The 25,450-nt window shown below is 41.2% G+C and overlaps 1 long non-coding RNA gene across 1 annotated transcript in view; it reads right to left on the reverse strand.

Moving 5' to 3' along the window:
- The window catches only part of LOC127483278 (uncharacterized), a 31,953-nt gene extending 11,088 nt beyond the window's left edge, over positions 1-20,865 (reverse strand). Inside the window, exons 1-2 of the long non-coding RNA XR_007909414.2 lie at positions 20,832-20,865; positions 5,225-5,316 (exon numbers count right to left, since the gene is read on the reverse strand). This is a non-coding gene — a long non-coding RNA (uncharacterized lncRNA). The remainder of the gene's footprint in view (positions 1-5,224; positions 5,317-20,831) is intronic.
- Positions 20,866-25,450: the final 4,585 nt, after the last annotated feature.

Raw genomic sequence — 25,450 nt, forward strand, 5'->3', positions numbered from 1 at the left:
AAAATAGATCTTTGTAAAAGAATAAGAATGGGAAGGGGAAGGGGAGGAGAAAGAAGTGTGGGAGAACGGTGGGAGGGAGGTAAGGTGGGGAGAATCACTATGTTTCTGAATCTATATAAACGAAATGCATGAAGTTTGTATTCCTTAAATAAAATTTCAAAAAAAGAAATGATGCTTAAGAACCAATTCAAGGTTCTTAACAAACAAAATGAGAAGCTATGACCTTGCTCACATAGAACATAAATTCTAACTGAAGATTGTAACCACAGGTAAGGTATTCTAACCATAGGTAAGTGCAGATTTAGAAACTATAATATGAAAACAAATGGCTTGAAATAGAAGAATGACATGAAGTTACTCTCAGAAATCACTCTGGCTTCTTAAAGAATGAACTGGAAGTGAGTAAAAGTGAAAATGAGGAGACTGGTGAAACAGTTCAGACAGTATAATATGAAGATTCGTCCCTATCAACCTAGGTTGATCAGCCACATGGGTGATGTAGATTGCATTCCCAGCTCCTAATAGCTCAGGCTCCAGCTCAGTCCCAGCTATCATGGCCAACTGGAGAATGAACCATCTGCAACTGGTTCTTTGTCTTCTCTCTCTCTCTCTCCCCTGCCCCCAAATAAATTTTTTTAAAAAATTTAAAGAGACATCTGTTCCAAGGTGTCTTACAATAAAAGATGAGTTGATGAAGTAGTTATATAATTTAGAAGTTAAAGAAACAAAACTTTCTGGTGAATTTCATGTGAATAAAAAAAAAGAATGCAGCAAGAAAGATATCCAGGATTCTTGCTTGTGACTTTATTATCATTCACTGAACAAGAGAGCAAGAAGGAAGCACAAGTTTCTGGGAAAGTGTAGTAAATTCATTCTGGTTATGTTAACTTGAGATTTTTCAACAGAACACCCCAATGAAAATTTTGGCTAAATATTTACATATAAAAGCCATGATTTCAGAAGAAAATCTAAGGTTAGAGACGGAATTCAGAGAGTCATCATCATATCATATCAATGAAGCTACAGGAGTATATTCAGTTAATAGAGAAAAATATTCAAATGAAGAGAGGATAGATGCTAAGACAAAATACAGTTTAAAGAATGCATCAAGAAAAATAAACCTTCACGAGACTGAAAATAAGCAACTGAGGGGGTTGGCTCTGTGGCGTAGTGGGCTAAGCTTCTGCCTGCAGCACCAGCATCCCTTATGGGTGCCAGTTCGTGTCCTGACTTCTCCTCTTCTGATCCAGCTCTCTGCTATGGCCTGGGAAACCAGTAGAAGATGGCCCATGTCCTTGGGTTCCTGCACTCAGGTGGGAGACCTGGGAGAAGCTCCTACCTCCTGGCTTCAGACTGGCCCAGCTCCAGTCATCGCAACCAGCAGGGGAGTGAACTAGCACATAGATTTTTCTCTCTGTCTCTCCCTCTCTATTTCTGTAACTCTACACCTCATAACAAATTTTTTTAAAAAAAAGAAGCAAATGAGAGATCTAGAAAATCTGTCATATTTCTAGAGTAAGCACCTAGAGGAGGGTGTCACTATTTTTTTGACACAGAAGACTTAAGGGGATTATTAGGCAATGAAGAATAGGAAATCAAACCCTCTTAAGGCTGTGATTGCTGTGATTCTTCTAAAGAGAGAGATCAAGAAGATAGTATGAATATTTGAGTGGTTGGCTCAGAGAAGTCTGGGGAAGAGATACAAATGTGGAAAATTCTAGCACACATGGCATTAAAACTGAATGTGATCACTTTGAAGAAAAATATTTTTAAAATGCACGCAGGATGGACCAAGCCCTGAAGATCTCCCATATTTACAGTCTGTGTCATGAGGAAGAGCCAGTAAAGGAGAATGAGACTGAGTTGCTGGTGAGACAAGAAGAAAGCCAGAAGAGTGTGACATCATGGAAGGAAAGATACAAAATTCTTTCCCAAAGGAGAAAATGACCCACCATGCGAATGCTGCTGGGGAGTTGAGTAAGATGAGAACAGAAACATAAACACTGGATTTGCACCAACGATGTTGGGGAGGTGGTAGAGATGCAAGCCAGATTTGAGTGATCTGAAACTGACTAGAAGGTGGGAAATGAGGCTGAATGTGCACTACTTCTTTACGGAATCTGAACGTCCAGGGTGGCAGAAGAAAGAAGCACTGAATTGAGGGTGGGGTGACATGTGTGGTTATTGGGGATTTTTTTCTCTAAGAGGAATATTATAGTACATTTATATACCAATGAGAACATTTCAGTAGAAAGAGACATTTTCAGAACACAAAAGATAAATGGAAGAATTAAAAGGTTTTAAAAGACAAGAGAGGGGTGGGCATTTGGCTTAGCAGTTAAGATGCTTCTTGAGACACCTGCCTTCCATACCAGAATGCCTGGGTTCGAGTCTCAGTTCTACTCCTGATTCCAGCTTCTAACTAATGTCCAGCCAGGAGGCAGCGGTGATGGCTTATGCGCATGGGTTGCTGACTCTTACACGGGAAACCCTCATAGAGTTCTTGAGCCCTGGCTTCTTCCCGGCCCAGCACCAGTGATTGTAGGCATTTGAGGAATGAATCAGCAGATGAAACATCTCTGTCTGTCTCTATGTCTCTCTGCCTTTTAAGCAAATAAAAATAGTTAACATTTTAGAAAGAAAAAGGAAAGAAGACCTCAAGAAAAATGGAAGGTACTGGCCTTTGATAGAATTGACCTTTTTTAGAATCATTTATTTATTTGAAAAGTAGAGTTACAGAGAGGCAGAGGAAGAGAGAGAGAGAGAGAAGTCTTCCATCCACTGGTTCACTCCCCAAATGGCTGCAACAGCGAAAGCTGCGCCGATCTGAAGCCAGGAGCCAGGATGGCTTTACCCGCTACACCACAGCACCAGCCCCAAGAAGTGATTCTTCCTTGATCTTTCCTATAAAGAAGAGAAGAGATGTAGGCAATTTACTGGTCCCATAGGGCAAGCTCTCTGATGACTGATATTTTCCAGGGATATATGAGTGGGGTCTTCTGCTGAGAACTAGTTAGGAAAAAAGAGGGAAGAGTAATGACAGTTCCAAAGAGCAAGTAGACAGACAAAACAGTCATTCTGAAAACTAGAAAAGTAAACTTAGCAGTGGAACAAGGATAACAATTTTTGATATATATTAATGTGATTTTCTTCTTTACTTTTCCATGGACGTGACCTTCTCTCTGTTTGGAGGCATCCATCTATCGGGGAGTTAGAGAGCCGGTGTCAGGGAGTATGGGAGGGTGGAGACCAGAACAAACAGAAGAAAAAGAAAGCAACCAGTACTCATCTGAATCCCTGGCAAAATCATAAATTTAAAAGCCAGGCATTTTCAAGACAAAGGGGATTTTCTAAATTCCTTCAACTCAGAATAATGTATCAAAAGCCAGTCTGGCCTGTTTGACCATCAGGTTCATTATCAGTAGACAAATCCAAGATAAGACACATGAAAAGTCCATACCATACTGGAAAGGGCAGAGCTCTCCTTAATCAGCCCTGGAAGAATCTAGACAGGAAAAGAACAAGAGGTACAGAATCATCTTCATCATTCCTGCATCTCAACGTCAACTCTGAGAAGTGAGTATGCAAAGACATTCAGATAGGTACAGAGACACCCAGGACGCTGGAGCCAGCATCCTGCTTCTCCAGGCAGAGCCCAGCAAAGACACAACCTACCAACAAAAGCCCCTTATGCATTTTACCACCAAGTATGAATGACAGACATGGAACCAAAACACACGTATTGCTACTGGTTTTTTAAAGATTATGTCCAATGTGAATGGATATAATGGTACTGAAAGACTGGGTGATCCTAAGGGACCTGGTACTGGACAAAGGGGACTATAAAATTTGAAATCAGTCCAACAAGAACAAATGGCTAAGACTGCAGATTTCAGAAATAATGTATTCACTAGACCCCCAAAGACTGTGGAAGACCTGATATATCTCCGTGAATATTGTGCAAAGGGATAACTGAAAATACAGATAAGACACCCCACCTCCCCATCAAAGAGAGGAGGAGCCTAGAGTTTATGAAGTCAATCAGAAGTCCCCTTGCCCTCTGTCATAAAATCAAGGTAGCTGAAAGGTGAAGCCCTCACACGTTACACAAAGTAGTAAAATCTAAAATTGAGATTATGCTAATTAAATTTCATAACTAACTTTCTAAGTCTTTCTTACCCTACTTCTTCACCATCACCTGCTAACCTTTGTCTCTGCTACTAAGTAAGACCAGAAGGAAAAGATCACAACAGTTACGGAAAATACATAGGCCTCTTTATTCTTCCAAATCAGAGTTATAGTATATAAAAGTTTGATCCAATAACAGGAAAAATCAAAGAAAGTTTAGTTTTTGATTGTGCTCCTTGGAAGTTTGAGCTCAAGAATTTAAAATTGTATGTCAGCCTCAATGTGAGATTTTTAACACTCAATTGGTGTGCATGGAAAAGGGATGGTTCAGTTCTGTCAGATTTGAGCTTTTGCCAGAGGGGCAAGGAGGTGTAAGGCATTAGCAAGGGAGTGATAATAATGATGGACCATGACATTATGCTAGACAAGAAAGGAAATGAAGAGAGAAGGGAACTGATGGATAGGGCACATAGGGTTGATGGGCTGGAGGTCTCCATGACATTGAAGAATTGTTGCAGTGGGTATACTTGAGCAACAAAACCGGAAGAACGAGAGATGGGAGTCACAGATGAATATCAGACTTCAAATGTGGTGGAATTGCTCACACTATTTTATATATGCATAACTTCCCAAGAACATTTACACACATAGTTGTATTTGTTTAACCATTGCCACTTACAGGGAAAAGGAAATTTAATAAAGTGACTTAAATTCAGGAAATTTTTCAAAAGAGTTCAGGAAAAAAATCTATATTCAAGTATACTAAGGAATTTTAGATACAACCATATAATTACCATTAACGCTGTCATGTGATTAATATCGCTCTCCTAGGAAAGTAAACCACAGTTTTTACCAAATTACTTCATTGGTTAATTAGTGGAAGTTATTATACTAGTTTTTTTTTTTAGCTTTTCAAAAAATAAGGCAGTTTTGTCTTTCTGTATTTTCAACTTGGACATCTACCTTACAGCTAAACCAAATTAGAGAAATTTTCATACAAATATCTAGATTTGGAGATATCCAAACTGAATCAGTCTCAGTTTTCCTAGCTCACCATAGAAGTCAATGCATCCTGGGGAGGGAAAAGAAAGCTCACCTGTGATCTGCTGTATTTTTCTGTCTCTTGCTATCCAGATCAGTGTCCTGCAGCTTTTTCCACAGTTTTATAGAATGCAAATATTCCACCTTCTGAAAAAGAAAACATTTTTATGATATTTCTGTATTTGAATTTCAAGATATTCAGAAGCTGATCAACAGAATAATTCTATATATCCATTCTTAGGACTGAAAAATAACTCTGGGTCCTAAAATGTCGCAAAATTAATGGAAGAGATGCATCAAGCAACTTAAGTTAAAATGATGTTTCAGTTTAAATTATGTAGTGACCTGATGAAAGCACCATTTTTTTAAGCAACATCATCTAAATCAAGGACCCCTACATCACAGACAAAAGGCTGCTCTGACCTTGCCAATTATGCTAAGCCAGCACAGTACTCCAAAATGATTTGAATTTCAAAACGTTGAGACAGGGCAAGCTCTCTGAACTTCCCACAGTGTTCCCTATGTTTTCAACCCAGTAACTCTGTTGCCTACCCATAAATGATGTTTATTTTGTGAACTCTAGTCGGTATCAGTATATCAGTCTTTCTCTCTCCCTCTCTCTCCCTCTCTCTCTATCTCTTTTGAATAGAGGCCATTTCAAAGATGTTGTTCTAATTTTCAATTTTTAATTATTAAAGCAATGTTAGATTTTTAGATTTAAATAGCTCTTTTTCATTTTAAAAGTATCCAAAATGCTTCCATCTCTTCTAGAAAATGTTTGACCTGAATTCCTTAAGTAAACCAATTATTGCCAAATGTTTGAGAAGACGAGATAATTCTTGAGTGTTTTCCAGTTTCAACCACAAAGCAGTTAACCCATTTTTGCTCACATTTAAATATATATGTATATATATTATTTTCTTAGATTCAAATTCCTTGAGGCATCACTCAAACTTCACATGAGGTTCAGAGTGTAGTAATTAGCAGTAGGCTGCTTACATTTGCCAATATATTTGTACAAACATATGTTGGCACTCGGTTCCATATCAGCTACACATCAAAGAAGGACGCTGAGGAGAAATTATTCCACCTCAGGGCTGGATTAGTGTCTCTGCCTGAAACAGGCCTCATTTAAGGGTATGGTTTGGGGGAAATTAAAGAACCTGCCTGGTCTGGGTATGGGAGTGAATCCATTAACACAAAGCCACGCTGAAGATTTTTGCCATTTCTTTTTCCCAGCTCTGCTCCTGTGATCCTGGGGCAAGTTGTGACCTTTTCATCTTCAGTTTGCCAGTCTGCAAAGGGGGACCATGTGATTCTGTCTCAAGCACCTCTCTGGAGGATGGGCATGTCAGGAATCCTCACCCTGGAAAAGCTAGGGCCCCTGTGTGCTGACTTCTTTTATCGGGTGTGCCCAAGCCTTCATGCTGCCTGGCTCCACACCACACCCTTCTCTGTAAAGCCTGGAGTCTCCCACACAGGTAAGCCGTGGACCAAAGACCATGGAAGATCTCATAATCTCACTCCACTCACCAGAGAAAGGCTTGCTTTCTTTGGGTTACTGTGGATTTTAATACTACCACTGCCAAGAAAAAATAGTAATGGTAATGGTAGCCAGCCAAAGTTCTGTTTTCTCTCATTCAGTCTCCCACAATAATCTTTTCAGGTAAGTCTGATAACTCTCATTTTGCATGTGAGGCAACAGGATTAGACATTAAATACCCTACTCATGGTCAAACCACTATTAAGTTACCAAACCAAAGCTTTAATAGAACTCTTTCTCCACAGCAAGTAGCTCAACTTTTCCGCCATAGCTCTGCATCAAGGTAAAATCATCACAAACTGATCAAGAAGAGACTGGCAGCCAGTGATATGCTAGAATAAGCTCACATCAGACTGGGAATGCCAATGATGAAATTTTCAGAAATGTTGTGACACTTGTTATTAAAAATTAAATGACTTAAATAAATTATGTTAAGAACATAGGTGGGGCCAGCACCATGGCTCACTAGGCTAATCCTCTGCCTGCGGCACCAGCACACGGGGTTCTAGTCCCGGTCAGGGGGCTGGATTCTGTCCCAATCACTCCTCTTCCAGGCCAGCTCTCTGCTGTAGCCCGGAAGTCCAGTGGAGGATGGCCCAAGTGCATGGACCCTGCACCCGCATGGGAGACCACCTGGCTCCTGGCTTCGGATCAGTGTGGTGCGCTGGCCACAGTGCGCCAGCCGCAGCGGCCATTGGGGGGTGAACCAGTGTCTCTCTCTCTCTCCACTGTCCACTCTGCCTGTAAAAAAAAAAAAAAAAATAGGTGGGGTCAGCACTGTGGCACAGTGGGTTAATGCCCTGGCCTGAAGCACCAGCATCCCATACGGTCACCGGTTCAAGACCTGGCTGCTCCACTTCCAATCCAGCTCTCTGCTATGGCCCAGGAAAGCAGTACAAGATGGCCCAGGTCCTTGGGCCCCTGCACCCATGTGGAAGACCTGGAGGGAGCTCCTGGCTCCTGGCTTCGGATCTGCTCAGCTCTGGTCGTCGCAACCAATTGGGGAGTGAACCATCGGATGGAAGACCTCTCTCTCTCTCTCTCTCTGTCTCTCCTCTCTCTGTGTAACTCTGACTTTCAAATAAATAAATAAATAATCTTTAAAAAAATGTTTAAAACAAAAGGACATAGGTAAGAACTATTCAAAATTTTACACAGCAAATGGCTCAACATAATGTTTTTAAACATCTGTTGATTTATTTGAAAGGCAGAATGACACAGAGAGAGACAGAGATCTTTCATCTCCTGAGCCAAGATCCTAAAGTCTGTAAACAACTAGGAATAGGCCAGGCCAAAGCCAGGAGGCTGGAACTCCATCCTGGTCTCCCACTAGGTGACAGGGACCTGAGCGCTAGAGCGCTAGAGCCATCTAGAGCAGGTCTCTCAGGTGTCTTCCTGCACATTAACAGGAAGCACGATCGGAAGGGGAGTAGTGGGATTTGAATGGGTACTCTACTATGGGATGTGGATGTCCCAAGTGGTGGTTGAACCAACTGTATCATAGTGCCTACCATGGATCTACACCCTAGCCCTTCCCGGCTAGGCTAAGTCATTCTCCCAAAACTATAACACTCATAAGGAAACATTGAGAATACAAAATCAAAAAGTCTGCTGGTTCAGTTATCTATGGCAATGTAACAAACTACCTCAAAACTTAGGCCTATGCCATATATTTTCGGAGTTAGGAATTCCAGGGATCTGGGCGGGTGACTTGTCTAACCTGCATGTTGACACCAGAGGAGCAGCATGGGTGATACGAATCATCCAAGATGGCTTCATTCGCACATCTGGTGCCTTCACAGAGACAGCTAGAAGCTGGGGCCATTGACTGGAGTACTAACACCTGCCTCTCCACAACTGTCTCATAGTAGCTGAAACTACAAGAAATTCAAGGCTCCCAGAAAAAGCATTTCAAATGACAAAAAAGCAGAAGATCTCAAGGCTTTGGCCCAAAAATTGTTACAGCATCACTTCTGCCATGTTGTAGTGGAGAGCCTGCCCAGATTCAAGGAGAAAGGACACAGATCCCACCATTTGAAGCAAGAGGAAAAAATACAAGAGTACTTCAAAAAGTTTATGGAGAGATAGGATTAAGATGGCAGAGTAGGGAGGGAGCTTACCACTCTAGTCTAGGAGAAGATTAAAAAAAAAAAAAAACTGTAGAGTGCAGTCTCAGGGAAGAGTTAGGGAGAAATTGGCAGAGGATAATCCAAACAAATTAAAGGGACATAGCAGCCCTATGTGGAGGGTGTAGGCAATTACAAATCAGGACCCCAGTAGCGGAGAGCCTCTGAACCAGCTTTGAAGGGAGGTGAGACCAGACTGCAGCAGCCCAAGTCAATGGTGATAAAGCTGCAGGAAAAGCCAGGAGGGAATCCAGCTTGGAGCCCTGTGGGGGATAGCGTACCTGCCAAACCAGAGGAGAAAGGTGGGGGAGCATGTTTCTCTCTCCCCTATCACCCTGCAATGGCATCCTATAAGAAGCCAATATAGAGCGGGCACCATTTTGGACAATGTAACAGCTGTACCATCTCATGTCTGAGCCCAGAAACCAGCTGCATGTAAATTCCTGAGTCTGGCAGGAGAACTGACAGGGAACTAGGTGCTCATGATTGTGGGAGGTTTGTATGCCAGGACTGTGAAAACACTGAGAATGCGTGGGAAGGCTCAGGGTGTGGCTGGACTTTGGGCAGTCACTGTGGGAGGCTCTGCATGCTCAGGGCTCTCTGGTTCCCTGGTGAGGGACATTGCTGGGGAATCTGCTTACATTGAGGACTACACAGATCCTTTGTGTGGTCCTTGTGGAGTGCAGATGAGTGTTGTTCCTGCTAGAGCTGGTGCCCAAGCACTGGTCTCATTTGAGGAAAGGAAATGATCTGAATCTATGCCAACAGAAGAAGAACCTTCATTCTGATTTAAAGAGAGAGAGAGAGATTTACCACACCCAACATGGGTGTTGCCTTAACACTCCCTTCACCCTGGAACACTGAACAGAGCACCCTGGCCACACTCACCACATGCTTCTAGGTATTCCCTGAAAGCAGAAACTCCACTAATCCACACAGACATAGTCCAAAGATAAAAGCCACCACAGCAAAAAAAAGCAAAGAAACCAAACAGTATCTCCATAAATGCTGCATAATAAACACACCAATTCAAGAAACAAGAAAGAACACAACATGATGCTTCCAAAAGACTACAATACTTCAATACTAGATTGTGAAAATGAAGAGTTTGAAGAAATGCAAGAAATGAAATTCAAACAATTGATTATAAGATTACATACAAGTAATCAAAAGCAAATGCACAAGTTAATGAAATCCACACATGACAGGAAAGAAAATCTCTCCCATGAAATTGAGATCTTAAAGAGAAAGCAAAATGAAATCCTGGAAATGAAGAACTCAAAGAACAAATAAAAAATGCAGTGGAAAGCCTTAAAAACAGAATCAGTGAGGCAAAAGAAAGAATATCTGACTTAGAAGACAAATCACAGGATATTATAAAGTCAGACAAAAAACAAGAAGAGAAAATAAAAAAAACTAAAAAATACCATTGGAAATCTACAGGATACTATCAAATGACCCAATATTTGGATTCTTGGAGTTCCTGAAGCATGGAAAGAGAGAAAGGATTAGGAGGCTTTTTTTAGTGAAATAATAACAGAAAACTTCCATAATTTGGAGAAAGAAAGGGGCATCCAAGCACAGGAAGCACACAGAACTCCTAATAGACATGACCAAAAAAGATCTTTACCAGGATACATTGTAATCAAATTCTCCACAGTAAAACATAAAGAAAAGATCCTAAAATATGCATGAGAGAAACGCCATATTACTTTCAGAGGATCTCTAATTAGACTCACAGTGGACTTCTCATCAGAAACACTACAGCTAGGAGAATGTGACAAGATACATTCCAAGTCTTAAGAGAAAAAGGCTGTCAACCTAGAATACTATACCCTTCAAGGCTCTTATTTATGAATGAAGGTAAAACAAAGTACTTTCATAACAAACAGAAATTGAAAGAATTTGTCACCACCTGTCTAGCCTTTCAAAAAAAGCTTAAGAATGTGCTGCACACAGAAACATGGTCATCACTAAGAAAGAAGGTAAAGAAAGAAAATTGGCCAGTAAAAGTACAACCCTTGTCTCAACTGTTGAGAATCAGGTTTTTTTTTGTTTTGTTTTGATCATTTTTGTTTTTTTATTTACTGTGCAAATTGTTGAACCCTTTACTTAGTATAAAGTTGGTCTTCTATGTATAAAATTAACCATAAATAGATCTTAGTGGAGAATGGGACTGAGATTGGGAGAGGGAGGAGGAGATGTGGGAGAGTGGGTGGGAGGGTGGGTATGATAAGAGGAATCGCTATATTCCTAAAGTTGTACTTACGAAATGCATGAAGTCTGTATTCCTTAAACAAAAGGTTTCTTTGGGTGGGAATTGTTTATATGAGATATGTGAATTTTCTTCCATTTATATAAATAAAAATTAATAAAAAACAAAAAAGCTTATGGAAAATGAAATTTTAATAGTTCATTTTGGCCAGCGCCACAGCTCAATAGGCTAATCCTCCGCCTTGAGGCGCCGGCACACCGGGTTCTAGTCCCGGTCAGGGCACCGGATTCTGTCCCGGTTGCCCCTCTTCCAGGCCAGCTCTCTGCTGTGGCCAGGGAGTGCAGTGGAGGATGGCCCAAGTGCTTGGGCCCTGCACCCACATGGGAGACCAGGAGAAGCACCTGGCTCCTGGTTCCAGATCAGCGCAGTGCGCCGGCCGCAGTGCACCGGCTGTGGCGGCCACTGGAGGGTGAACCAATGGCAAAGGAAGACCTTTCTCTCTGTCTCTCTCTCTCTCTCACTGTCCACTCTGCCTGTCAAAAAAAATAGTTCATTTTAATGCAAAAGTTTTGAAATCAATGCATACAATTGGTCTTCAAAAAAGTTCATGCAAAATGTACATTATAAAAAACTTCATGTGGATTTCAAAAAAATTTTGCATCAACATAATCTTACCTTTCATTCTATTTTTTTAAAGGCAGATTCAGAGAGAGAGAGATAGCAAGAGAGATAGAGAGAAGTCTTCCATCCTCTGGTTCACTCCTCAAATTGCTATAATGGCCATGGTTGGGCCAGGCCAAAGCCAGGAGCCAGGAGATTTACCCCAGACTCCCATGAGGGTGGCAGGGGCCCAAATACTTGGCTCATTTTCATCTGCTTTCCCATGTACAATAGCAAGTTCTGGATTAAAATTGGAGCAGCCAGGACTCGAACCATTACCCATAGGGGAAGCCAGTACAGCAGGCAGCAGCTTTAGTCCCTAAGCCACAAGGCCCACCCCTCTTTCATTCTATTTTCTTCTAACTTTTTGAAGTACTCTTGTAGTTGCTAACCTTAATTTAATAACAATCAAATCATTACTAAGTTCATTTTTAGGTTTACAGTATTTCTATATTTTAAAGTTATTATTTTGAAATGCGTGCTTCAATATTTTTTAGATAAAATAATATGATGAGAGCTGGTATCTAGTCTAATGGTTAAGATGCCTACATTCCACATCAGAATACCTTGCTTCAGCTTTCAGCTCTGGCTCCTGACTCCAACTTCCTGTTAATACAGACACTGCTGCAGTGGTGATGGCTAAGTAATTGGATCCCTGCCACCAAGTGGGAGACCTGGATTGAGGTTCCACCACCTGGCTTCAGCACAGTACAGTCTTGGTCATGCAAGCATTTGGAGAGTAAGCCAGCTGAGAGGATCTCTCTCTCTCTCTCTCTCTTTCTCAAATTTTAAAGAAAACCAAAGTAAGGAGGCAGGGTTTGCAGCACTATGAGTTAAGTTGCCACTTGGGATGCCCACATCCATATCATAGCGCCAGTTTAAGAAGCAGCTACTCGGCTTCTGATCCAGCTTCCTGCTAATGTGTGTGAACGGGCAAAGGAAAATGGCCCAGGCACTTGAGTCTCTGCCATCCACTAGGGAGACCTGTAAGGAGTTTCTTATTATTGACTTTGGCCTGGCCCAACTCCAGCTATTGTGGGCATTTGGGGAGTGAACCAGTGAATGGAAAAACTCTCTTTCTTTCTGTCATTCTGTTTTTCAAATAGATGAATAAATAACTGAATAAAATAAGATTGGGTATAAGATGATATGCTGAACTTAAATGATATTAAAATAGGGATTCATTACCCTATTCATATATATTTGACTTATCTATATTACAAAATAAAATTAAAGAAATTGAGCACCAACTAAGCAAAATAATTAGCATAATTGCATACGTGAAGCCAAGGTAAAATTTAGAGTACAGTAATCCAGTTCTTTAGAAATCAGTCTGGCCAGCGCCGCAGCTCACTAGGCTAATCCACCGCCTTGCGACGACGGCACACAGGGTTCTAGTCCCAGTTGGGGCGCCGGATTCTGTGCCTGTTGCCCCTCTTCCAGGCCAGCTCTCTGCTGTGGCCGGGAGTGCAGTGGAGGATGGCCCAAGTGCTTGGGCCCTGCACCCACATGGGAGACCAGGAGAAGCACCTGGCTCCTGCCTTCGGATCAGCGCGGTGCCCCGGCCGCAACGTGCCTGCCGCGGCAGCCATTGGAGGGTGAACCAACGGCAAAGGGAGACCTTTCTCTCTGTCTCTCTCTCTCTCTCACTGTCCACTCTGCCTGTCAAAAAATAAAAAATAAAATAAAATAAAATAAAAAGAAATCAGTCTAACCAAGGCTCCTAGGATGCACTTGAGCCCACTCTAGCCCACTGCCAAATGCATTTATTAGATGAAAGAAGACAACATCAAGAGAGGTGCACCACTGGCTGAAAGAACCACCTCCTTTCCATACATAATGCACTCCCTTATGTGATGTCCTTCTTCCTCACAGCACAAGTCAATAAAGAACCAATACCCAAAGCTGCCTGAGAGATAGCAGAGTGCTGAGGATGGTCTCCCTTACAAACCAAAGGTCATTTAGAAAGCATGAAGAAATGCATTTATTTTCCCAAAATGCAGAAAGGGAAGAAAGTCATGGACTTTGGGAGAATCTGGCATCCTAGCAATAAATTATTCCTTTGCAAATATAAAGATTCATTTTAAAGAGGTTGTAACAATGTCACACATCCTCTTTAATAAATCCACATCGGAGTTTTCTGTTCTAGGTGAGCACATCGGGACCATACAGCAGTCCTCATCCTTGGAACATCTCAGCATGCCATTATTACAAGCTTGGTCCTGATTCTAATTCTTACAATTATGAAAAGGAGAGGCATTGAAAAACAGGACAGTCCCACTTCTGAGGTTACCTTGGATGAGCAGCTGAAGGCCTCACTGATGAATATCTCATCACGTCAAGGGTCAGAGTAAGCGTGCCTCTGATGCTGATGGCTGCCAGTGGAGAGAATGGCCAGTCCCACAATAATTGTTCTTTCAGTGCTCTAGGAGGAGCCAATGCCCACATCTAGTCCCAAGCTCATTTCTTACAGATTACGCCTCTCAAGGATGCCATCACCACTTACACACCCTGCGTGTGCCTAACAGTTGCAGTATGCATCCGAAACCACTGCACCCAATGACATTCACCTGCTGCAGATCCACTGATTGGTCCACTAGGACTAGGACTTACACACAAGACTTAGAGTTTACAGTTTTCAGATATTTGTTATACCCTGACACAGAGTAGGCCAGATAACTCAGCCTCAAGCCCTTATAATTTCCCTCAGTTTATGATGATTAATCCTTCGGGGTATAATAAATAGAAAACCCAATTTATAACAAGTACATGAAAATTAAGATAAATTTAAACTCACATAATCAACTACACATTATTAGTATCAATGGAGGAGTGTCAAGATAATACTTTATACATTCTGTATGTAAGATCATATTGTGTTTTATGATAGGCATAATTATTTCATACTTACGTAATACTAATATAAGCTTTCATTGTCCAAACGCTCAACAAATAGTGCACAAACAGACCCAACGCTTTTGGGTTGACCAAAAGATAACATCTCAGATTGAGCACCATATTCACTTTTCACTATGTGCAGAGAAGCCAGACCCTCCTTTGTGGTGACCAGCCCTGAGCCATTATGCCTCATCACAAATGTCCAGTCAGGAATAATGCCAAACCCAATACACTCAAAAAATAAATAACTAAAAGACAACTAAACCCATAAATGTCTGCCACCTAAATTCTATTTATGGTAGCTTAATTAAGTTGCCCCAACTACTTTTATTTGTGATCTGCAGGCTTTAAGTTCTATAGGGAATAGTCCAATGACCAAAGAAATTCTCATTACAAAATACATTTAATTGGGGGCTCCCAAGAGATACTCAAGAATATATTGTCCCATTAGCCACTCACCAAGGCAAACATGAAATAACATCTAGGTAAATGATCTCCCAAAAGATTGAAGCAACAGGTGGGAGGGAAGTTATGAGGGGGGGAGCCATTGTAATCCATAAGCTGTACTTTGGAAATTTATATTCATTAAATAGAAGTTAAAAAAAAAAGATTGACGCAACAGGAACCAAAATAAAAACTGGCAGACATAGGTACATAAGATTGACAATAGATAATCTTCTCCATTTACCACTGGGATGGAATCTTAATTATACTTTATTTACTAAAGAGGTGAGAGATTGAGTATAAAAGAGACATGTAACTGACATTTTAAAAGTATTTGTTTTAGAACAGCACAGAAAGTGGGAACCCAGCTACCAATTAATTGAATCAGTAAAAGAAACTTTATTCATCCAAATGAATGACTTTCCATTTTAAATGTGAACTTTTAGGTAGGTGATCAATAATTTTTAACTGATTTTGCAGAAATATTTGTTGTATTTAAGGGGGAAAAAAAGCCACTTCAGAAAGTGTGAAGCTTTGGCCGGTGCCATGGCTCACTTGGTTAATCCTCCGCCTGCGGCACCGGCATCCCATGTGGACACTCGGTTCTAGTCCCGGTTGCTCCTCTTCCAGTCCAGCTCTCTGATGTGGCCAGGGAGGACAGTGGAGGATGGCCCAAGTGCTTGGGCCCTGCACCCCATGGGAGACCAGGAGAAAGCACCTGGCTCCTGGCTTCGGATCAGCGCAGCTCCAGCCATAACGGCCATTCTGGGGGTGAACCAACAGAAGGAAGACCTTTCTCTCAGTCTCTCTCTCTCACTGTCTATAACTCTACCTGTCAAATAAATTTTAAAAAAATATAAAAAAAGAAAGTGTGAAGCTTTACAGAGGAAATTGTGGCATGAACATTTACGCTTCGTGTCCATAGCAACAACTTCAGTTAGTTGTGGCAGGTGGTTTTGTTTGTGGTGATTTGCATCAGCTCTTTCACCTTTCTTTGCTTTTGAGCATTTTGGGTTAATTGTTCACACTCTATAAGAGGGCAAGGAAAGATCGAGAAGATGGAATTCGTATTGATTTTTTTGGACTCAAAATATCCTTTCCGTTGTTGAAACTCTTTAAAACTGTCCCAGATTACTTTAAAAGTAAGGCAAAAAATTATTGAAACTCTCCCTGCTATATTTCCATTATAAGGTACCTAATGTTTACAAATATGATTGAAGTATTTTAAACCATTTTAAATAGTGCCATCCACAGTTTCATTTCAAGCTAACCTAGTGAAACAATGTTTCAGTGCAAAATACAATGTCTCCATCAATTTCACATGCTCTCAGGGTTCAGGAAGGCCCCTTTCTCTTATGCTTGGAGTTGGAAGCTAGGAAGAAAGATGAACTAATAGCTGCATTTTCAAAAAGTGACAACCTTCCACAAGGATTGTCTAATCCTTAGATGTGAAGACGACTGAACATGTGCTGGGACATACCAAAATATTTTTGGAATCCTTTGCTCCATAAGGAATTACAAGAAGCTCCCTAATGCCAGCGAGTTGGAGGTGATATCACTGGAGATACAGAGAACAGGAAAGGACGGAAAAGAGCAGGAAAGGGAACACATATCAGAAAGGTTGCCACGAGAAAGAAGAGTGGAGCCCAGAACAAACCTTACTGCATTTCTGGGTAGGTCTGGGCCTGTCCTCAAGTGCAAGTTCAGCCAATAAGGCTGAGATATGTGAGCTCCTATTTTGCCATCTCCATTTCATATCCTTAAGTCACTTAATTCTTCTCTGTTTTGACAACATATTATTCCTCATTTTCCCATCACATAACCCTATACCACTTCAGTCTCCTGTCTGCCTGTGAAATATTGAACAGAAATAGAAACCATACTGCATTAGGAAAACACTTCTTTCAGACCCTAACTTGCCTTCAACCCATGACATTTGCTGGCCTTGTAGAAAGTGGTGTTATCATGTGGTTGTAACTGACAGTGAATAATCTGGGATTCACGTCAAAGAGCTGAACCATGGGAATCGTACGTTTTTGTTTTTACACTTTAATCAAAAATCACCAACCATTTTCAATTAAAAAATGGCATCTGGGGTTGTCAACACATGTGCCAAGTTTGAATTGAAGGCAATTTGGAATGGTTAGGGTATAAAACGATCGAATGGCAACTTGGTAAATGGAAACACTGACAGAATTTTAGCTCATGAAATCCTCCCACACATCAAGGCCTCTGAACTGAAGAAATCCTCACCAGAGTTTCAAGTAGGTGGACTCCGGCGCCTTCTCCTCCAGTGAGTGCTCCATCAGCAAAATCTGCCAAGAAAGACTACTGAAGCCACACAGCTGCCGGCTGGAGAGAGTGAGACAGACAACAACCCAGAGGAAGCCTGGGCATCTAGGGTCTCAGGTTGTAGAAAGAGGGGCCCCAGAGAGAGCAAGGCCGCTGGGCGTGGCTCATGTGCCCTGAGTGCCACGCACGACTGCCCACCAGTTCTCTGCGGATCCTTCCCAAGACGTTAATGGGAATTCACTACCAACCCACCACGTTTTCATTTTCCTGCTGGAACCTGTATGCTCTTGGCCTAATGGGGCTTTTTAAAAAGTGCCATGTCCACGCACTGAAGTTACAACAAAACTACACATGTAAAAATGTCTCGGCTTCAGCACATCTAACCTTTCAATTTCTTCAGCGCAAGGTTCCACATAGAAGGGCTGTAAAACTTACATTGTAAAATTTCACTTAATAAATGTTTCTCAACAAGTCTAGCCTCTTGAAAAGCTTTCACGAAAGGTCACTACTAGACCATCAACCTTTTCTTAAATTGTGGAGTGATTAGAGTTTCATTTCGAATGTAATCCAAACATGATTGTTGAGAAACACCTTCATTTCTTCTTAGCCCTTAGCACTAATTTTCCTGTGTAATTTGTTCCTTTAGAACCCTGGGAGACTATATTTAAACAGCCGTACTGACAATTTTAGAAAGTTGCTTAATTAAATGAGTAGAGTTTTTTTTCCCTTGGAAAAAAATCCTCAGCCCATATCTAGATCTTTTAAACCTTGGTGTTTTAAGGATTCTTTCAAGGTGTTTGAAGTATTCTTAATAGTTACTCAATTACTATAAAACCCAATTTCTATTCCTCTAATCTCTATAATCAAATCTTTACTTTCATGACTTGCTATTAAGCCTGTATTTTAGGATTATAAAGCCAGATATTCATCTTCTGTGAGTTGTTACCATCAAGTTGAAGGTGCTGAGAGCCTCACACACATTTACAATGGTTATGTTTATTAGGCACACAGTCAGAAATAAAATGTGTGCCAAGGTTTCTATTATGTTATGGGGAAAGCACTTATGGAGAGCTAAATACATGAAAGATAACTTGATTAAGCCCAAGGGAAAATGTTCCCATTAAGCTTGCAGATTCACTAAGCAATCAAGTATATGATACATTCCATCTAAGAATCGTGGAGCAATCTGATTATTTCCAATATCAGTCATAGCTATCTTTGAGTAGTGACTGTGGAGGGGTCACAGCACAAAGAGAAGCCTAGACAGATAAAATACATGTTCAGAGAATAATAATAATAGTTACACATTGTGATTACACTTAATACCATTGAACATGAAATGTTTGGAATGAGGCTAGCATTGTGACATAGTGGGTTAAGCTATCACTTAAATAACAAAATAAAAAAATAAAAATAAAGGTGATGAACCCTTGACCTATTTTTTTAAAATGAATTTACTTATTTCAAAGTCAGAGTTACAGAGAGAGAGAGAGAGAGAGAGAGAGAGAAATGTCTTCCATCTGCTGGTTCACTCCCCAGATGGCCTAAATGGCCAGAGCTGCGCCAATTGGAAGCAAGGAGCCAGGAGCTTCCTCCGGATCTCCCATGTGGGTGCGGGAGCCCAAGGACTTGGGCCATCTTGTACTGGTTTCTCAGGCCATAGCATAGAACTGTATCAGAAGTGGAGCAGCCGGGACTCGAAATGGCGTCCATATGGGATGCCAGCACTGCAGACAATGCCTTTACCTGCTACGCCACTGCACCAGCCCTGATTCTGTGGCTTTTAATCTCATACAATAGTGCCTACAGATATTGATGAAAGAAGTTTGTTTTACAGAAAACATACCGAGGCTGGAAAGTGATATCATCTCTTAAGTTTTAGTTGACAGAAAAAGATGGCTGAGAGATGCTGATGAAAAGAGAAAGGTCAGTATTTGATTCTTTATTTTTGCATCTAGGCAATAAATAATTAGATGCTTACTGGTACCAGCACCAGGCACTGAGAATATGTTTAACGTGTCAAACTCCTATCTGGGTGAAACTATTGATCTCATTATGGTCTCTGTGGTCAGTCATTTCTTCATTCCTCAAGCAAATACTTATTGTGTGCCCAATATGTCCCAGACACTGTTAGACATTTGGAACACATCATATCCACAAAATATCCTGCCTGTAGTGGCTTAAATGCTAATCAGAATCACCAGCGCTGTGGTGTAGCAGTTGCCACATACAGCACTGGTATCCCATATAAGCACCAGTCCGAGTCCTGACTGCTCCATTTCCAATCCAGCTCTCTGCTACTGTGCCCGGGAAAGCACTGGAGGACAGCCCAACTCCTTGGACCCCTGAAACCCATGTGAGAGACCAGATGAAGCTCCTGGCTCCTGGCTTTGGCCTGGCCCAGCCCAGAGATTGTGGCCAGTTGAGGAGTGAGCCAGAAGATGTAAAGATTGATCTCTCCCTCTCTCTCTCTCTCTCTCTCTCCCCTTCCCTATCTCTCTGACTTTCAAATAAATAAATTTTTTTAAAAATTCTAATCAGAGGAGAAAGATAAATAATAGATGCAAAGAAAATCAGCTACAGAGTGCAGAAGATAACTACACACCAAAAAGTTTTAAATAAATCAGAAGAAAATGGATAGAAATTATGGTGGGGACAGACAGCATACTATGCCTTGGTAAGTGTGGAAGGATAAAAGTACAATAAATGCATCTGATTCTTAGACAGTTATACATCTCTAGTAAGTTCTAGTTGTTTCCTTATTTTCACTGGTACTTGCTGTAAAATCAAATACTCCTGCATCCCCATGAATGGTCTGTGTAGTGACTGGAGGACCCACTCCTGGGAACCTGAACAAGGCCAACCACACACAGCTGATGAATCCCAGGGCACCCCAGCAGGAGAACAGAGTTGTCTGAAAATCAGTGATGGAAAGATGGAGCTCTTGATGTCACTTGTGTTTAGGAACATAAATATATGCAAGAGTTCCTATCGGGAAGAATGAGAAGCTTCCCAAAAGCCTGCGACCAGTCCCTCAGGCGTGTGGTCCATGGTGTGGATGAGGCCACCTCAGGCCATGCATAGTTTTCTTTTTTGCTTTCTTCAGGAAAACTAAGTAAATTAACACTACCAAAAGAAGTGTCATCACAGAACATGCATACTTCCTACAACAGACTTTTCTCAAATGGTATTTTAAACAATAAGAAGGGAACAAGACTGAGGTAAAGATTTTAGCTTCCCCTGATTACTGTAATAAATCCCCATATACACATGGTGGCATAAAACAACAGAAAAGCATTCTCCACCCATTCCAGAGATCAGAACTCCAAAACCAGTTTCTTGGCAGAGATCAAGGTGCCGGTGCAGCCCCTCTCCCTCTGGAGCTCCGGTGTAGGGTGTGGGCCTTGCCTGTGCAGCGTCTGGTGGCTGCCAGCACTCCTGGGGAGGCTGCAGCCTCCAACACCTACCTCAGTCTTCACATTACCTTATCTGCTGCATGTCCCATCTCCCTCTGCCCCTCTCCCAAGGGTATTTAGAATGCATTTAGAGCATTCTAATTCTCTAATTCTAATTCTAATTCTATTTCTCTCTCTATCACTTTCAGCCTTTCAATTAAGTAAATAATAAGTAAATAGGTGAATAAAATTTGTAAAAGAAGTTACTATAAGCACCAGACTCTTTTATTTAAAAGCAAACATTGCTAAACAAAATTGTTTTATTACTATAAGGTTATGTTTTATGTTCTGGTGGTCACAGACTTGGGTATGAATTCTAGTCTCCCAAAACAAACCAACATTAAAAGAACAGTCTTAGGAATCTCCACTATTTTATTATCTATTTGGTTTGATAAGAATACCTACTCCTCATCCACACTCAGAGAGTGCAAACCACAGATCAAGAAGTTCTCCTCCTCCTAGAACTGAGAAAGACACAAGAGAATATCACCCCCACACTAACAACAGACGTGAAGCCAGTGAGCCACAAAATCCCAACTCCTCTTCAGTTAGGGAGCTCAAGCCAAAGAGTCACGAGACGAATCAAGTGAGCCGAATTCCAAGTCCAGTGACAGGGCCCTGCCAAGAGAAGCTGGATGCAGGATGTCCTTCACGTTTGCAGAGTGCAGAAGGAAGGCTTGTGAACATAAAAGTGGGTCATAAGAAAAACTTCTTACAAAGTCTTCAAGGCTAACTATGTGCTAGAAAGTCAGTTGAAACTTCTTAGGAGATTCAGAACCACAGGGATCCAGGTTCATTCCCAGCTGTTTGCCTTGAGCCCCAACGCATTGCTCCCAAGTGGGACTGGAGCATAACGAGAGATTTGGGACAGCCCTCCTCCCGGAGAGGGCACAGGAACACGAAGCCCTGCCTGCGTCTCAGGTCCTCGTCTCACATGAAGGAAAGCCTAAGCCTGTGGGAGAGGGCAGAAGCCAAAGCCAGCGCTGTTGGCAGACAGGAAACTCCACCCCTCCATTCCCAGGCAAAACCTCAAGATACTGAAGAGGGACAGCAGGAAAATCCCTCTGCCCCTGGGAAGGGAGGCAGCAGCAAATCCACTCACATCCTGGCAACTACACTGATGGAAAGCAGAGACCTTCCATCCCTGAGGGAGCAGCAGACTTCCCGGTCCCATCCAAGACCTTAGACAGATACAAGGCAGAGTGTGGCTGCCACAGGGGAGAGGCAGGGATGACGAGCATAGTCCCCAACACAAGGGCCCAAGTACACAGGGCCCACCTGAGGCTGAAATAGAATAGAGAAAATCTCCACTGTCCCACCCACAAACCTTGTCCCTAGCAATTAGCCATAGCGGAGAAGCGGGATGGAGATAGCCTGTCTGTGCATGGATAGCCAGGGTCTGCTGAAGGTTGAGAGTGGACCAACGACATTGAGAAGTCTGGTGGCACTTCAGGCCACACAGGAAGGACCAGGTTGCTACAGTCCACAGCTAGAGGGATCTGCAGGCCGTGAGGCACCAAGAATGAACTAGACAGAAGTAACAAGAATGAACTAGAAAGAAGTAACAAGAAAATCTAAATCCAGCTCCACTCCTAACTAGATAGACCCAATCTCCCTACACTAAGAGCCTAACAAAAGAGGAGAGACTATTTTCAGGAGTAAATTCAGTTTACCTGAGTCTCTGCTATTCCTGGGGGGAAAAAAGACATCTTACAATCAACAAAAAATTACAAGACCAAAGAAGTAAGAAAAACAACCAAGAAAGATTCATTGTCCAGAGATTAGACAACAAAACCAGATCCAAAGCTTACTCAACTACAGGAAATCTTAGAGAGTTTAAACTATTTGAATTAATATGTTAAAGAATTTAGTGGAAAAAAGAGAAAACATGTCTCCATAAATTTTCAGCAGGAAAACTGGAAAAAAAATGAAAATGCCAGTAGGAGAGACAAGGAATTCATTTGTCAGTTTTATCAGCAGACACAAGATAGGAAAGAACTAAAGATACATGATTAAAAATTATCAAAACTGAACCACAAATAGAAAACAAAGTGTTTAAAAAAAATCTCAAGATCTGTGAGACAATCTCACAGGTCTCACATGTGTAAGCAGATTCTTAAAAGGAAAAGAAAAAAAAAAGGGCAGAAGAAGTATTTTATTAAAATATAAGTTGTAGAACTGACAAAAACAAACAACATACACAAGATACTCAGAGACTCCCAAGCAGGATGAAAACAATAAATAAAAGTCAATAAAAAAAGAAACATCAGAGATAACTTGCTAAAAAACAAAAATAAAGAGAAAAGCCAGAGGAAGGAAGAGAGTTTACACACAGAAAATGAAATTAAACAAAATTGACACCCCATTGGCCCAACTAACTAAAAAAAAGAAAAGACCCAAATCAATAAAATCAGAGATGAAAAAGGAAATGTAACAACAGACACCACAGAAATAAAAAGAATCATCAGAAATTACTACAAGGACCTGTATGCCAGCAAACAGGGAAACCTATCAGAAATGGATAGATTCCTGGACACATGCAACCTACCTAAATTGAACCAGGAAGACATCGAAAACCTAAACAGACCCATAACTGAGACAGAAATTGAAACAGTAATAAAGGCCCCCCAACAAAGAAAAGCCCAGGACCAGATGGATTCACTGCTGAATTCTACCAGACATTTAAAGAAGAGCTAACTCCAATTCTTCTCAAACTATTCAGAACAATCGAAGAAGAGGGAATCCTCCCAAATTCTTTCTATGAAGCCAGCATCACCTTAATTCCTAAGCTGGAAAAAGATGCAGCACTGAAAGAGAATTACAGACCAATATCCCTGATGAAAATAGATGCAAAAATCCTCAATAAAATTCTCACCAATAGAATGCAACAACACATCAGAAAGATCATCCACCCAGACCAAGTGGGATTTATCCCTGGTATGCAGGGATGGTTTAATGTGCGCAAGACAATCAATGTGATACACCACATTAACAGACTGCAGAAGAAAAACCATATGATTATCTCAATAGATGCCGAGAAAGCATTTGATAAAATACAACACCCATTCATGATGAAAACTCTAAGCAAACTGGGTTTGGAAGGAACATTCCTCAATACAATCAAAGCAATCTATGAAAAACCCACAGCCAACATCCTATTGAATGGGGAAAAGTTGGAAGCATTTCCACTGAGATCTGGTACCAGACAGGGATGTCCACTCTCACCACTGCTTTCAATATAGTTCTGGAGGTTCTAGCCAGAGCTATTAGGCAAGAAAAAGAAATTAAAGGGATACAAATTGGGAAGGAAGAACTCAAACTATCCCTCTTTGCAGATGACATGATTCTGTATTTAGGGGACCCAAAGAACTCTACTAAGAGACTATTGGAACTCATAGAAGAGTTTGGCAAAGTAGCAGGGTATAAAATCAATGCACAAAAATCAACAGTCTTTGTAAACACAGACAATGCCATGGCTGAGGAAGAACTTCTAAGATCAATCCCATTCACAATAGCTACAAAAACAATCAAATACCTTGGAATAAACTTAACCAAGGACAGTAAAGATCTCTACGATGAAAATTACAAAACCTTAAAGAAAGAAATAGAAGAGGATACCAAGAAATGGAAAAATTTTCCATGCTCATAGATTGGAAGAATCAATATATTCAAAATGTCCATTCTCCCAAAAGCAATTTATAAATTCAATGCAATACCAATCAAGATACCGAAGACCTTCTTCTCAGATCTGGAAAAAATGGTGCTGAAATTTATATGGAGGCACAAGAGACCTCGAATAGCTAAAGCAATCTTGTACAAAAAAACAAAGCCGGAGGCATCACAATACCAGATTTCAGGACATACTACAGGGCAGTTGTTATCAAAACAGCATGGTACTAGTACAGAAACAGATGGATAGACCAATGGAACAGAATTGAAACACCAGAAATCAACCCAAACATCTACAGCCAACTTATATTTGATCAAGGATCTAAAACTAATTCCTGGAGCAAGGACAGTCTATTCAATAAATGGTGCTGGGAAAATTGGATTTCCACGTGCAGAATCATGAAGCAAGACCCCTACCTTACACCTTACACAAAAATCCACTCAACATGGATTAAAGACCTAAATCTACGACCTGACACCATCAAGTTACTAGAGAACATTGGAGAAACCCTTCAAGATATTGGCACAGGCAAAGAATTTCTGGAAAAGACCCGGGAGGCACAGGCAGTCAAAGCCAAAATCAACTATTGGGATTGCATCAAATTGAGAAGTTTCTGTACTGCAAAAGAAACAGTCAGGAGAGTGAAGAGACAACCGACAGAATGGGAAAAAATATTTGCAAACTATGCAACAGATAAAGGGTTAATAACCAGAATCTACAAAGAGATCAAGAAACTCCACAAAAACAAAACCAACAACCCACTTAAGAGATGGGCCAAGGACCTCAATAGACATTTTTCAAAAGAGGAAATCCAAATGGCCAACAGGCACATGAAAAAATGTTCAAGGTCATTAGCAATCAGGAAAATGCAAATCAAAACCACAATGAGGTTTCACCTCACCCCGGTTAGAATGGCTCACATTCAGAAATCTACCAACAACAGATGCTGGCGAGGATGTGGGGAAAAAGGGACACTAA

This window comes from Oryctolagus cuniculus, chromosome 8 (assembly GCF_964237555.1).
Source record: "Oryctolagus cuniculus chromosome 8, mOryCun1.1, whole genome shotgun sequence".
Taxonomy (NCBI): domain Eukaryota; kingdom Metazoa; phylum Chordata; class Mammalia; order Lagomorpha; family Leporidae; genus Oryctolagus; species Oryctolagus cuniculus.